This window comes from Equus przewalskii, chromosome 15 (assembly GCF_037783145.1).
Source record: "Equus przewalskii isolate Varuska chromosome 15, EquPr2, whole genome shotgun sequence".
Taxonomy (NCBI): domain Eukaryota; kingdom Metazoa; phylum Chordata; class Mammalia; order Perissodactyla; family Equidae; genus Equus; species Equus przewalskii.
Window position 1 is genome coordinate 83996887 of NC_091845.1, and position 6825 is coordinate 84003711.

At 49.9% G+C, this 6825-nt stretch overlaps 1 long non-coding RNA gene across 1 annotated transcript; it reads left to right on the plus strand.

Moving 5' to 3' along the window:
* Positions 1-721: 721 nt before the first annotated feature.
* Positions 722-2069, plus strand: LOC139076022 (uncharacterized). The gene is made up of 2 exons (XR_011527223.1): positions 722-1278; positions 1779-2069. It is a non-coding gene; the product is annotated as an uncharacterized lncRNA (long non-coding RNA).
* The last annotated feature ends 4756 nt before the right edge of the window (positions 2070-6825 follow it).

Genomic DNA, 6825 nt, shown 5'->3' on the forward strand with positions numbered 1-6825 from the left:
TCCTCTTAAAAGAGAAAGGACTTTGCCTCAGGTCTAAATTCCCAGGCAGAGGTCTCCGATTGGTTTAGCTTGACTTGGGCGTTCACCTTTGGACCAACCACCTTTATGATGGGAGAAGAGGGAGAGCCCGGTCCAGGATAAGCTCACTGAGCGGGACCCTGAAGGGAGGGCGGGAAGCTTCGGGAAAGAGGGCCCAGTCAGGGAACCCAGAGATGGAGGAGCTACTGGTGTTCGTGTGCTTGGCGTTTCTTTGCATGGACACAAGTCTTTTAGCCATTTGCCTTTTAGAAATAGATCATTAACAAACTACTTGGAGGCGTCACCTGATGCTGTTGTTGCAATCATAGGACTCCAAGGGCCCTGACTGAGGGGCTGCCCGTCGTTGTTCTCCTACAGCATCAGCTCCTATTTTTAGGGCAAAGATTTCAGGCAAGAGACATTTTATTGTTCATTCTGTGTATTTCCTCCCACCTGACATCATTTTTGTATTTCACAGGAGGGAAAAGAATCTGAAGATATTTGAAAAGAGACTTAAAACTAAAATGCCAAAGGAAAAGTGAATGAGAAGATTCCTGAGATGTAGCTTACCATCTTACTAAAAAATTACTAAAAATACTGTAACTAGTGTCTATGAAAGTGTCGGTCAAGGCTCTTCCTGGTACAGATGGCACGGCCAGGAGTTCAGCGTCGGAGATGATCATATAATTCAGTCTGGCTAGTTGGCATTGCGTCTATAAAAATAAAACTAGTTAATGGTTTCAAGGAAAAACGCTTCTCGAGTTTTAGTCGCTCACTTCTCTTGTAACTGTTGAAAGACTGCCTTATTCAAAAAAAAAAAAAAAACCAGACTGCCTTATTCAATTAAATATGGCGTCTTGTTCCTTTCAGTGAGGAAGGACAGAGTTCTCTGATGCTGATTTAAATACCCCTGGGTGAGAAATCTCTCTTCTCTCTGCCCTGCGGACGGGTGCACTGAAGTGCGCAAGGGCTGGTGCTCGTTGCTTCACGTCACAAGCCTGCGTCTCAGTTAGAAGTGATGGATCCCGTGCTTCGAACAGTTATCACCAACAGAGGGGGAACTGTCTGATGAATTCTCTGACAACTCTGGAGCAATAGTTACATCGATTCCTCCACATAAGTTCTCTTAGACGCTCTGCTCACAAAAAACCTCACATGGGTTTCAAAGCTTTTTGTGTGAGTGTTTGAACACCCCCACAAAGAGACTTCCGAGAAAGAAGCCTCAGTCTGTTTAGCTGGAAGGACCGACGTAATCTGGCGGTAAGTCTCATCCTTGCTAATGGATCCTCCCTTAGACTCTCTGGGCAGCTTGGCCAAAGGCGTTTGGAAGCCGAACTTCACAGCCTCCACCGCAGGCCGCTGGCACGCGAGAGACCCAGCCCGCTCTTCCTCCCGTCAGCGAAGGCCTTTGCACAGTCTCCGGTTTTACCTTCACTCAGCCTTTTCTATTTCCCCACAGCCTGAAGCGGGGGGAGGTTTGTAGGAGAGTCAATAAGAACCCCACATGTCGGTGTTTTCCTACCCAGACTTATTTGCTTGCAAGGGAACCTCCCCAGTGGCCACCACATCCCCCCGAGGAAGATGCCCACTCAGTTTACTCCTGTGCTCCATGAAGCTGCAGCTTGGGCCGCATCATGAGCGGGTCTGGGAACAAGACTGCTCTTTCTGTCCGTTGTCACACATCCGTCTGAACTCAAAAGGGCCTCCCTTAAACCAGGAATTTCTATTCTTCTGGAAACGTCTTTCTTTTGCATTTGCAGTGCTGTGGTTTAAAGGTGACAAACAGAGTGCCTACCACTAAAGTCCAGCTGGCAGGCGGGAGGGACCCAGAGAGGAAGGCCTGGAAAACTTGGAAGGTGAGCCTGTGCTTCTGCAAACACACAGACTGGAGCTCTGTTTCCTTGGTACAAGTTCTAGAAGACACAGACACATCCTGTAACTCCTCTGCAGAGCTGAATTACAGTAAATGGGCCAGCACAGGTACCTGTACTTATGAGGTAGGTGTCTGTTTAACCTTCCGTGTTCAAACTCTCCATCAAGAAAAAGAAAAATTAAGAAAGAAGACGGTTACTTGGAAAAGAACTAGCAAGCATGGTTCGTGGGTCAGTTCAGATCCACCAGGAAGCAGAGGCCACCGAGATGGAATTAGGTGAGCAGGAGATGTACTGAAGGAAATGCCTGTACAGAATAGAGGGCAGAGAGAAGAGGAGGCCGGGAGAGTCTTCGCATTGCAGTGCTGGTGTGAGCCCTGGGCAAGGAGGATGGGGTAGGAAGAGCCTCCGAGAGCGGGGCGGCTCTGAGACAGTCCTGGCCAGCCTGATGGGGAAGTCCACGGCAGTCGCTGACGGACAGAGGTGTCCTGGGAGGGGCGAGGATGGCTCAGCTTTCGCAGCCAGCTCTGCGCCATCCCTGGTGGCCTTCCGTGTGAAGTGTGCAGTAGCTCCCAGACACAGCACCTGCGGCCGCCAGCCCACTGCTCTCCTCACGGTGGGTTCATTCCTGGAGGGAGCCCTAAGCATGAACCCACATGGTTCCCACCGCAGTCTACACAGACTGCAGCACGGAGACTGACTTCTCCATCCCTTTTCAGGGTGTGGTTCTTCCAGGCTTCCAGTGGACTTCTCCTCCTGAGGGGGACCTTAGAAGAGGAAGGTGAGGAACACAAACCACAGCCCCTGTTGCTGCAGTTGGTCTTGAGGCCACAACTTGTGTTTATCTTCTCTCTCCTCCACTATCCACTCTTGAGTCTCCACATGCGATGCTGTCACCGTGCAGGTGTGGACGGCTTGCTTCCCTGGTGGTGCATCTCAGCTTCATTCCAGAGGGGCCCAGGCCCTTGGAATCATACCCTTCAGACTGGGGCTGCTGTGTATGTCCATCCACAGTTAGAACTGGGAGAGAGAATCCCCGGAGGTACGGAGGGGATCGCCTGGACGTGCACATTTCCTCCCTGCCTGCCTGCCCTGCTTGTGCAAGAGCAGCCTTAGCTCCTCCCGCTGCTCAGGGTCGCTGATTCCAGCCAGAACGATGACGACTCGTCTCGCCTGTTGGTCCCTGGACACAGGAGTCTGGAGTGCCTACTCAGCATTCATAGATTATACTTCAGTGGTACTGTTGTATGTCCCCTAGCAAAAGTGCACTCCCTTTGGGCACCTGAACTTCTACCCCTGCAAAGCCCAAAGTTGTAAGGTTGGGAAGCACAAAGATCCCCCATGAGTCACTGCGAGTGATGTTAAGTGGGCCCACTCTTGTTTCCACCCCTTTGTTCTTGGACCCGTGCATTCTTCCTATGAGTGACATAACATCTGAAGGTCTCTGATTTGGTGTATACACTGTACCCTGAAGGATGGCGCCCCATCCCTGCTGAGTATTGCTTACAAGCTGGCGTGTCAGCTGTGCCTTCTCTCTATCAGTTTAGCTAATGTTAGATATTGTAGTACATAGTACAACCAGTGGATCCTATAGCCAAGGGGTCATTTCTGCACCTCCCTCACTGCACAGTGGGTTCGCTGACCGGATGCTGTGTTGTATGGGATTTCATGCCTACAGATCAGGCATTCTGTAAGTTTCCAGATAGTGGGGCTGACTGAGGCTCGGTGGGCAGGAAAGGCAAACCCATATCCAGGATAGGTATCTATTCCTGTGCAGACAAAGTGGACAGAAGGGGCCACTGTGGTCACCTTGCCAAGTGGCTAATTGGACTCTTCTAGGAATAGAGCTGTATTGGAGGCTCAGTTTCTGTTGTTGGCACATTGGACATTTAGAGCAGCAGGAGCTAGATGAGCTTTGATAAATGGGAGTCCATGCTACTGGGCCCACGCATAGCCTCTGCCTCTGTCCCTGTCCCCTTCCATTTGTCCGTTGTGTCAGTTCTCGGGTGGTTGACGGCAAAGACTGGCTAACATAAACTAGCCAAGCCTCTTTTGTCTACTTGGTTTTCTAGTGCCTCCTCAAGGCTGAATGCTTTTGGGTGGGCATTAATATGTAACAAAATCTTCATGCTTCTCGCCCACTCCCGTATATCCATCCACATGCCTCTGCTTCTTACTCCTTTGTCTCCAGTCTTCCAGTCCCTTCCCTTTGAGGGTCACTGCACAGGAAAGTGTATATATTTACCTCTCAAGCAGTCACCTCTCCTTCCACACAAAGTGAATGACCTTGCAAAGCCTGAGGGTCTATGCACTGGGAAGTTTCTGAGCCAGTGTCTGTTTTTGTCTTGCACTCACAAGCTGAGCAAACCTATCCATAAACCACGCTTGGGCTTTTCACTCTCCCTTCAGCTGGTTGGGTCCCTACAGAGAGTGAAGGAAGTGGGTGAATCCGTGGTGGGTCCCATGGGGGTCTGGGGTACCTGCTTGTGCAGCTTATGCCTCTGCTCCTGCTCAGGCTCAATCCAGGATGTACCATTTCCATTTTATGATGGACTGCTCTGGGCTTGTCCAACTTTATGACTTGGAGGATCCAACAGAACCTAGCTCATAATAGGCAATTCTAGAGGTAAGCTCACTTGGTCCCCCATGGCCAAGGGTTCCATCTCCACCAGGGCCTGCTAACGCACCAGGAGCTGTCTCCCAGAGATGTTTAACTCTCTGCCACAGACGGCATGGCCCTGCTCCTGAAGTCCCGGGCCCTGAACTGTGAGCCTCCCGCTGGGGCTTGCTGTAAATCCCATACTGCATCTCTTCCCACCTCCAACACCGTAGGCCGTGCCAGGTAGTGCGCTCAGGTAACAGGGCTGCTTGCGCCACAATCTGTCGTTGCTGTAGAGACCTTTTGTGGTCTAGGCCTCACTCCAAGACAGCAGCCTTCCATGTCACCTGGGATGGTGATGTAACATTCCTGGGTATGGAATATGTTGCCTCCAGTGCCCGAACAGGTCACTAGGCATTGTGTTCCCCTCTTTGTAGCAGGAGATGCAAGCAGCAGCACTTTGTATTTTACTTCGGAGCGGTTGTCCCGGCAAAGCCCTGATTATGGAGGCGGCGATCCCTGAATCTTCAGAGGGTTTGTCTCCCCTCCTCTGGTGTGCATGTCTGCTACCAAGGTTTCCCACACACTAGCCACATCTTGCGCATCCTGCCTGACCGGCACAGGGCCATCGATGTAATGGATCGGTGTGATGTTCTCTGGGACGTTTAGATGGTCCAGATCTATATCTGAACTATATATAACAGAGGACAGGAGAGTTAACACATCCCTGGGGCAAAACTATAAATAAATATTGTCCATTCCACACAAATGCAAACTGCTTCTGATCCTCTCTTCTAGTTGGAATGGAAAATAACTCATTTGCCAAATCAACCACCTCATACCATGTACCTGAGGCCTTATTAATTTTGCTCTAGCAAGAACAACATGGCTGGCACAGAAGCTGCCATCATGGCTACTACTTGGTTGGGCTCCCAGGAGCCCACAGTCACTTTCTTTGTTCCAGGTTGGTGAATTAAACAGGGATAAGTTAGGGGCCACAAATGCCCTGCATCCTTTAGATCTCCAGTGGTGGCACTAATCCCTACCACCCCCACTCACACCCTCCCCCCAGGATGCAATATTGGTTTAGACTTGCTATCTTGCTGGGGGCAGGCAGTTTGGCAGGTTGCCATTTCAGAGGCTTCTACTTGACCTTCCGCACTGTGAGAATTCTTACCCAACAGACCAAGGGCCGATGGAGGGGCTAGGCCAACTGCCAAGTGGGTCAATCCCAATTATATACCCAGAAACTGAGGAAATGGCCACCAGATGGGTCTGCAGACTCAGGGAAGCCACTGCAAGTCAGACTTTAGCCAGAACTCCATTTTATCTGGTCCCCATATCCCCCACTCTAACTGTGGGGAAAGGTGCATGACAATGCTTCAGGTTTCCAGATGTCTGTGTCAACTCAGGAGCTGTATCCAATAGTCCTTGAAATGTCTGCGTATTCTCCTTTCTCCAGCGTACAGTCGCCCAAGAAAATAGCCACAGATTTCTTTGGAAATGACTGAGAATCCCGACAGCATTACTTGCCACGGTGTTCCAGGGTCCCGCTCCTGAGGACCTGGCCACCCCTTCAGTCAAGGGCTTCCTGACTGATAATCGGCTCGGACCCAGGAACTGAGTGAGGGATCGTGACTTTTTGTTGGAGTGACCAGTCTCAGCCCCGCTCCTTCATTCCTGCCTTATTCTGATTGTAGATGTTGACCAGCGCCCTTCCGGTTAGGAAGAACACCGAGAATGGGAAGAAGGCTATGGAGTATTTTAAATGCTATCGTTAAATGTCAAAGCTGACTCACTTAAAAGGCAATCTTACTTAATAGCCCAAAATATTTAAAGCCACGAACTCCCACTTATAGGTACAAACCAAACAGAAATGTTCACACATGTTGACCCGAAGAAACGTGCTAGAATATTCATAGTTTATAGCAGTAAAACCTCCAAATTGCAAGCACCCAAATCCCCTCAGAGTGTAGACTGAATAAATAAACAATGAGGCACCTTACCACACCAGAATGTAGAATGAACAAACGACAACCACAAACACAGTAGGGACAAATCTTACAGGTAGAACATTGAGCAAAAGAAGAGAAACACTCAGGAGTGTACGCTGTATAATCACACTCATAGGAGTTACAAAAACAGGAAAAGCGAAGTCAAGATGGTCCTCACCCTCGGCAGGAGACCAGTGACTGGGAGGGACTCCAGGAAGGGTGCTTCTGGGTCCTGGAGATGTTTTCCTTCTTGATCTGGGTCCTGGTTCCATAAGTGTGCTCAGCCTGCGAAAATTCATCACATTGCACACTCCTGTAGGTTTTCTGTATGTATTTTATGTTT